The sequence below is a fragment of the Camarhynchus parvulus genome, chromosome Z (genome assembly GCF_901933205.1).
Source record: "Camarhynchus parvulus chromosome Z, STF_HiC, whole genome shotgun sequence".
NCBI classification, from domain to species: Eukaryota; Metazoa; Chordata; class Aves; order Passeriformes; family Thraupidae; genus Camarhynchus; species Camarhynchus parvulus.
In genome coordinates, this window is record NC_044601.1 from 25,967,760 (window position 1) to 25,976,759 (window position 9,000).

A 9,000-nucleotide genomic window follows, 5' to 3' on the forward strand; every position below is an offset into this window, starting at 1 on the left:
GATGAGCATGTGTGTTTAGGGGTGCAAAGATGTGCAGCCACATCTGCTGTGCAAAGCCGTGAACTCACAACTCTCTCCACCACTACAATGTGTTGCACTTGGAGCTCCTTTATTGTGATGGACCTGCTGGTGGTTGCGTGTCTGAAGTGTTACAAGTGCCAGGCTTCATTATAATCACTCTGAAACAAACACTTATTTTGACCATTTAATATTGAAGGGTAGAAAATTAAAGGCTAGATACCTAATAGGTTTTGTGATATTCAATTGATTATACATTGGGATTCAAAACCACAATGTAAGAAATAAAAAGGTCCGTTAACAAAATAATGTTGCTTGTTCTTCTAGAGAACAGTTTTTGTTAAATGATACCAGTAACATCATGTAAACAGTTGACAAACCATTTAGATGGTTTAGCAAGCCATCAATTTCTTCTATGGAATTATTTCTGTAGAATTATAGAACAGGAGATTAACAAACCACAAAGATTCCTTAAGCTAGTTTTTTATTCTTTTTCCACATTTATATCTTAAAAATTCCATTGTCTTCAGCACTGCACTGGGCTTAGCATTCAGTGTTTGTGTTGAAACAAATCTTATTAGTATTCAGATCACAGGCTTTATATTAACTGATTACAGAAACAACAGCTGTCTAATTTGAATCAGAATATTTTTGAGTTCTTCAATGCTAGATGGAGTTCAAATGTGCAGTTTTGGTTTTAGATATATCTATATGATAGTTGCATTATCTTTCAGTCACTATTTGATTTTACAGTTATTTTTATTAATAAAAGTGAAAAAGTAATGACTTCCATAGGAAGGTGAAAATTCATGCATCATACAGAAATAGGAATTCTGTCAGAAACTCACGTATTTGAAGAGATTTGTGTTCCACATTGAATTTTTCTGAACATATTTTCTTACTTAAAAATAATATCTTTGACTATTATTTTTCTTCACAAAGTTACTTCTCAGGAAAAGTGTGTTAATGGTTTGGGATAAATTTTCACTACAGTCAAGTTACAGGTGAACATCACTAACTAATGTGATGATCAGCTGATCATCTTTACGAAATTATGCTTACGCAAAACCTACATCTGTTGTCACTCTAATAATATTCTGCAGCCCACTACAGGATTAATCAATTCTAATCTAGATGGGCCTTTTTATAGACCTTAGACCTGTATGGCCTCATTAATTCAGATGGTACATGACAGTTCAGAGGTTTCTTAAACCAGCCATAATCTGCAAAAACATTCTTCTGTGCCAGTTTGAGATGCACGCTGTTTTCAGGTTAGAATTCCTGTCTTCCACCTGAAGTTAATGGGCGGCAAAATTAAAATAAGTGGACTCAGTTTTCATCCTGAAGTTTAGGGAATTACACACAGCTGTACTCACTCCCAACACAATGAAGGGTGAGAAATTTTATGAAACCACCTTTATAAAGCTCCAGTGTCTTCCAAAATATTTCTAAGTACTATTAAAAAAAAAGGAAAAAAAAGGCGGCAAAAGATATGACAATTAAGGAGAAAAATGGAAAAATACAAAAGAGCTCAAATATACACTCACTTAAGTTTGATCCATTTTATTTTTTCCTATAAACTAACCAACTAGAATTACTGTTCTACATAAGCAATGCTTGTTCACTTCTTTCCATCTCTCTGTGAGACTTTAACGCTTGTTATTTGTGTGAAGTCCTGTCCTCCTCTTTTGCTGATCTCTCTCTTACACCTTTCCAACAAAAAATAAACCTCTGTTTCTCTCAGCAGGCATTACACCCTCTGTAAAGGTGTTACTTTACGCTAAAGAATAACTGTACCCTGTCAGAGATAAAGTAATATAAATACCAGGCGATAACACTACTGCTTCCTCTACAACTACTCTGGAAATAAGAGTTTAAATCTTTAGACCATATAAATCCACTGGTACACAGCTAAATCTTAATTTTTGCCTGTGTCAAACATCTGAAGGATGGATACAAAATACTATGGATGTATTGTCATCAGTTTGCTCTAATGTATGGTTCTGGGAAGGAAGCACAGTGCTGTGAATGATCTCACTCAGAAACTGTGCATGACTGCTTTAGCCAGAGATTAACACACCTCCAGAGAACACCTTTTAAAAGCACTGTTCCTTTAATGTCCTATTTTCATGATCAATGAGTTCAGTACCCTGCAGCCGAGTCCCTAAAGAATAGACTGTAGCAAACTTTCCTGGCCATAGCCCTAAAGAAAGTTTTACTCTAGCTCATTGAAACAGAAGCATATTTAACTCTATGAGAGAGTAACGATTAGTTAAAAACCATGTATTTCAGCTGCTTGAACATGTGAAGACTTGTGCCCTTGAGCTCCTGAACTGATATAAACTGAGTTACAAGTAACTCTGAGGCGATTTTGCACTCTGCTATGATGACATTAGTAATAAACTTTTACTAAAATAAATAAAACAATTTATGCCAAAGGGGGGGAGTTAAATGTCACAGAAAGTTCACATTACCTAAGAAACTTCTAAATTCTGATATAATCTGAACTTTGCAGCTCAAGCTGTTTTATTTAGAATTATATGTAGACAATAATTCTGTAATTAGGTAAATTAAAATGAATAGTATAGGAACAAAAGGAGAGCTTGGGCACAACAGAAACACTGCAGAATGTCCAGATTAGGATGCAGCAGATCCTGCAAAGCAGACCATCTTATAACATTATAAATCAGCAGGTATTCATAGTGCCAGGCTTTTTCATTACTATTAAAACAATGCATTTTAAAGAAAAATTTTTAAACTTCAGCACTGAAATAGAAATAATTTTCCACCTCTGACTTTGTGGTTGCTACAGAGAACAACAGAGGCATGACTGCTTCCAAGAAACAAAGGTTTCCTGCTGAAGGAGTATGAAAGAAGCAACATTTCCCCAAAACCTGGGGTATTCTTGGAAGGTGAGGAAGGGACACACTAGTCATTCTGAAGATGAACATTCTGTGACTAAGGACTGACCCAGACCTGCTGAAAGACTCTTTTATGCATGACTTAAAAGAAACAAGTTGGGACTTGTCCTAATGAGAGAAAAAGCCCAGTACCTCTTCAGTAAATACATTAAAAGTTTGTCGAAGTCAAACTTTTAAAATAATTTCACTGCTTTTTTCCTAAATCCAGAACTGAGATTAAAGGTTTGTCTATGTAGACCAAAGTTCTGGAAGGCAAATAAAGGCTTTTAGAGCTCTGTGTAGAAAAAATGCTACTACTACTAAAGATAACACCATAATAAAACCCAACAAAAGGAATTATAGGAATTATAAGTAAAGTGAACAACATTAACTTTGAAATATATATATGTATACTCTTCTCCAACGAAAGTGTCATTAACTCTTTATTGATTTCCATGTTGAAAGAAATTTTAACTTCTCTGAAGGGTCAGGGTAATATTCAAAGCAGATAATGTGGGCACGTCTGCTGTGTAATCAGCCTGCAATAACCTGCAACCTAGGAAAAAAATCAAGGTTTCCTCTTTAAAAAACATTTGAATTTGTTATTGCTGCCACATTTTAAATTGTATTACTTTTGAGGGAATGCTAAGAAACCATTCTGCTTTCCACAGAAAAGTTTCAAAGTGAAATAAATAAAATTAGGAATAAACTGTTAGTATTGGAAATGAATATTTAAATCAGAAGAAAAGAAAGTGATATTTTTTAGCAATATATTTTTGCTTCATTATATCTCAAAAAGTCTCAATGTCAGTAATCTGAGTTACATTTTTATGTGCCAGATACGTGTCTTTATATTTGTTTTGACAGAAAAGCAGACAACAGACTATTTCATGGACAATAAATTCAAGATAGTAATGAGGAGACAGTACTGCCACAGCTAACTGCACACAGATTGGAGGGTCACATATTTGACACAGATCTAGTATGGCCCTTAATGAATCTATACACTTGATTAAAGTTACTAGCTTTTATAGCACTAAATAGCTTTTCATGGGAAGCTAGTTATTTCAAACAGAGTTAAGAGAGCCATTCTGTCCTAAAAGAAAATAACTTCTGGAGTTTAAAAAAAAGTTTAAAAATTTCTTGCTTCCAGTATATTCATATACAAAGAAGAAGACAAAACATAAATATTGCAAAAGACAAAGAATGTATCCAAATATGAAATCCTTGATGGAACAGTATGTCACAAAATAGTGCAGAAACTGGATTGATTTAATCTGAAATCTCCATTCTATTAGTCGTCTTCTTTTTCTTCTCAGATTATTTTCCTTTTTTTTACCACCCTAACTTCTCAATTGTTTTAAATTCCTTCACCTAAAATCTCCCTGGTTAATGAATTTCCCAAAATTCCCCCTTTCTCATCTTTGATACCAGTTGTCAGTTTTCCATTTCAAGATCTTGTTTTCAAAGTTATCTGTCTTCATTCTACAAATTCCTTTCTGTTAAATTTTCTCTCTCCTGTCATAGGTTGCTTATTCTCAAAATCTATTTTTCTGTCAGGAAATGTAATTCTCTTTCCCTTTGTTAGCCTTCATAAGAATTCATATTAAATGGAAGCCAATTTGAAAGGTGAAAATACAGCTCCACAAAGATCAGTAGTGGATCTTGTCCTGCATCATGACCTCCACCAAGGAATGCCAGTGGCATCACCAACAACTGCAACCTACAAATAAAAACTGTGCTAATAATTCAGAAAAATGCATTCCCATTTCTAATTTAAAAGATCACACATTCCAAGCCATTTTGCAGTGAAGCTGCATGAATAACAATCTATGCATGTCCCATATGGAATCTGAACAAAACAAGAATAATAGGGTGCAATTAGTAATTCTTTACCTGTGAACTATCCAACATGTAAAGTGCAATTTCCATCTGAGACAAGTTTAGCTTGGCTGGGAAGAGAAACCCATTCTGGCTTGAGCTGCTGCCTGTGCATGTAGCAGAGTCATATTTTGAGCTTTAGCTGTTGCAACATACAGAGCAAACACAAGATGTACAGGATGTAAAGCAAACATGCATGATGTGATAATAAAATAGCTGCAGTTAACCTTGGATTACAACAAAGATGTTGTAGCCTCAAATTCCATCTGCTTTGGAACACAGCCATAGGACAAATTACAACCAAATTTGAAGACAGACATATATAGACAATGCATTTTCCTTGTTGCTATCTAATTTTATTCCTTGGGGAAATATCTATATGTTTATACATCTTAAGTTGCTCTTTTGCCATATAGATATTTTTGTCACCACTCTTGATGAGTAGATACCAGAGACTAACAACTTTATTGTAGGATCAGATTTAGTGAGACCTGTCATATTTTTTGCTTTTGTTCTGCATTCTGGATAAAGAAAAAGTTCATCTGCGCCATCACATATCCTTGAACTTTCAGGCTAGTAGTGTGAATATGAACATCTGGAATACAATTTATTTCTCCTTTGTATCACCTTTGCAATGTGTTAAGGGCACGTTTGTCTTCTAGAAAAATATATTGCACCTCTCTATCTCACTCTTACAACTCTACAGTATTATGCTACAACGCTACAGATAGACTTTTTTTTTTTTTTAATTCCAAGTTGTTTATAATCTTTTCCTTTTTGGCTTATCTTTATGCCCTCTTGCAAAGTGTCACTACAGAGAGCATGGCCATAAAGCAGCTGGCATGGCTCGTGCTTTTTGTCACTCTGCCTTTCAGGCACAGGGATGGTGTTTTTCTGGGTGGTTCACAGCACAGGTCTTTATGCACAGAGTGATGGCACTTGTTTCATTCACCACCAGGGCATGTTTTTGAATGGAATAACAGACGTATTAAAAGATGAAAAACAAGATAACAAAATTGCTTTCAGAGTATTCGGCCCCACCCCCAAAAGTATAACCAGAGTCCAGAACTGAAACATAAGGCTGGACAATTATTAGAAACATATGCATCTTGCATGTAAACTCTGGGCCAGAAGCCTAATTTCAGCAAGTAGCCAGAGTTACAGAATCCTATATTTAATCACAGTTTAACTTTCAAAACACCATTCCCATTCCAAAACCTTTCATAAAGAGACAGTATTCTCAAAACACAGGCTTTTAGGATGCATATGTTATTTCTCCATGTAATGTTCAGCCACAACTGGATGAGCTGTGCAAAATTGAAAACTAGATTTCTAAGAAATTATATTATCAGTTCAGAGCTGAGAGCAACACTGAATGCTGGGACTAACCTGTTTCTTCAGATGTAATTTTTCTGACACATGCCAACTGTAATCTCCTTTTTCTTACTGTTTCTAACAAGACCTCGTTGTGGAAAACTAACTCCAATGAAGATTAACTGATTTACAATCATAAAATCGTTTCCACTATCTCTTTACGTTTATCATGTAAGTTGTAGAGCATGACACAGGTAAAATCCTGATGCCTGCTTTGAACTAGTGAACATTTCTATTTCCCATGCCACAGAACAGCTAGGAAAATGTTTAATGCAACAGTAAAGTTCAGTTTTCTACCAGCGCTTTGAAACAATAAATTTTTGTCTTCAACAGCCTACGTTTTTTTCTCTGAGAGAATAAAGCATTACTCTTTGTGAGTGATAGCAATCTGTTTTTCTGTCCTAGCAGGAATACATTAACCAGGAAGCTCTCTGCACATGATTATATTTCTTAGTTTTGAAGAGACAACCATTATAAAATATCAATGAAAAATAACGTCTTTCTTTAAATTAACTAATATCTACGTTTAATGAAGCTCAGTTTATAGTGATTTTCTGGATGAAGTGCTTTTCTTTCAGCCTAATTATGTGCACAGCTTTCAGACAACAAGGAGTGTCTTTAACATTAGATAAGAACCTAGGCTTTTATCTCAATCAATAGTCTTTAGCCTTTGAACTCATGTCAGAGAAAGACCACTCCGTCACATTCAGTTCTACCTGACCTCTTTCTTCTTAATGCGCACTGCCATTTACAGAAGGAAAACACACAGATATACAGTATATGACGAAGTGAAGTATTCAGGGTATTTTGTGTACAGGGGGGATGGGATCTTTTATGGCTGCAGAAATGGGTGACTGAAATGATGATGTTAAAATTTTCTTGTTTCCTTTCACTGGGCTTTGTGTATCTCAAAGGAGCCCCATATGGTGCTCTTTGTCCGTGTCATTACCTCGTTACAGCCGCTGTCTGCCAGCCAAAGGTAGAACGCTGCAGCTGTAGACAGCGATACAACTGGAATTGTCTAAGGTCAACAGTGCCGTAATTACTTTAAAATGTCAGCGTACAATAAAATACAACAGTTCATCTGGCAGAAAGCAAATTAGCTTTGACCATAGCGTAATTACCCTTTTCTCAGCACCATTAGAAGAGATCAAATCTCCACATTCAGTGTTTGAGGAAAGGCCATCAGAGTACACTCTACCTGACAAGGATGCACATTTGCCATTTTGAGATGTAATGAATTGTCCCTATAATAGAAATTTTTATATTTGACTCTGGAATTGAAATGCGTAATAACCTGGCTTCTTCATGTTTAACCATTTCTACTCTGAGTCAATATGCATTGCAAAGTGAAACTAAGCAATATCAACACAATGAAAACGTGTTAACCACTCAATCAGTAAAAAACTGAAGCAAAGTTATTTTTATTAATTGGCTTAAGCTTAATTGGACAGGCTCTGTTCTCACCAACACAGGTCTAAATCTGTTATAATTTTACCAAAGCAACTGATGTGACTCTGGATTTATACAGATTGCTTTGACTTTGGAACTGGTTCATTATGTTGTTTGGGCTACAGAGTTTTACCTAAAGGAGAAAAGAAATTAAGAATCCAAAGCACTGGATACAATAAACAAATAATTACCTTTCCAAAACTACTACCTTTAATTGATCTTTTCAGTCTCATCTTGTTAAATGAATACAACCTTACTTATTAGAGTTCAACTTCAAATCCTGATCCTGATCAGAACTCCAGCCAAAAACTATTGCAATGAGATGGGGCTGATGAACCTGGGCTGTTGGGGCAACTGCCTCATATTGAAGCAGCTACTTACTCCAGGGTCTTTTTACCAGTATGTTTACATATATGTTCACCAGTGATGTGTTATTTTGGTTAAATGGGGAACGAATGGCAAGAAGCAGACCTGTGACTACAGCTGCTGTAGGGCAAAGCACGATGCCTTGCATCCATGTTCAGTATCATTACTATTTAAGGGTTTTGAGAGAGGTCTAAGCTGATTTGGAATGACTTGCAGTGTCTGAATAGTATTCTGTTATGTGTCTCAATGTGGATTCATATGGAATAGCTATTTCATACCAGAAGTCCCTGGTAGAGTATTTACCAAATTCCTCCAAATGTGAGACGTTATTATGCATTGTGCTGGGGGTTTTATTTATTTCTGTATATGTTAAAATTGCAGTGTGTTCTTGTGATTCTAAAACTAAACCATTAAAGATTTTATTAAAATAAAATCTCTGAATATGGCTGGTAAAAAAGATAAAAATGTTATAGTACATGCCAGAAAGCACACAAAAATCATGGGTTTTAAAATATCTTTGCTTTGGAAAGCATGCATTTTTATACTTAAACATACTTTTGAAGTGCAATACAGCAAATAGCACCTTGAAAACTAACAGAATATCTAGACCTAGTTGCAATACTTTGACAGGTTTTAACCAGCTTAAATGCTTTGTCTCAAGTGTCACTTAAAAGTTCTTGAATCGTAACTATGCAGTGATATTTATACATACAATATGAAAGGAAACAAAGCCTCTTTTCATTGAAATGAATTCTCAGCAGGACAGAGCAGATAAACACAAACTAGAAGAAGACTGAATTTTTTCTTTGCTTTAAAAAAAACGTAAGAAAAGAGGAAAAAAAAAGGAATTGTTGTCTGCGGCTTTGCCTACTTTGTGCCCACAGCCAAAGTAAATGTGTTTTACTGCATATACATGTGCATGTTTGAGGGTGTTACTGAAGACCTAATTCAGCTTTCCACATCATTGAATCTGTAGCTCAATCTTACTCATGTACTCATCATCACTTTC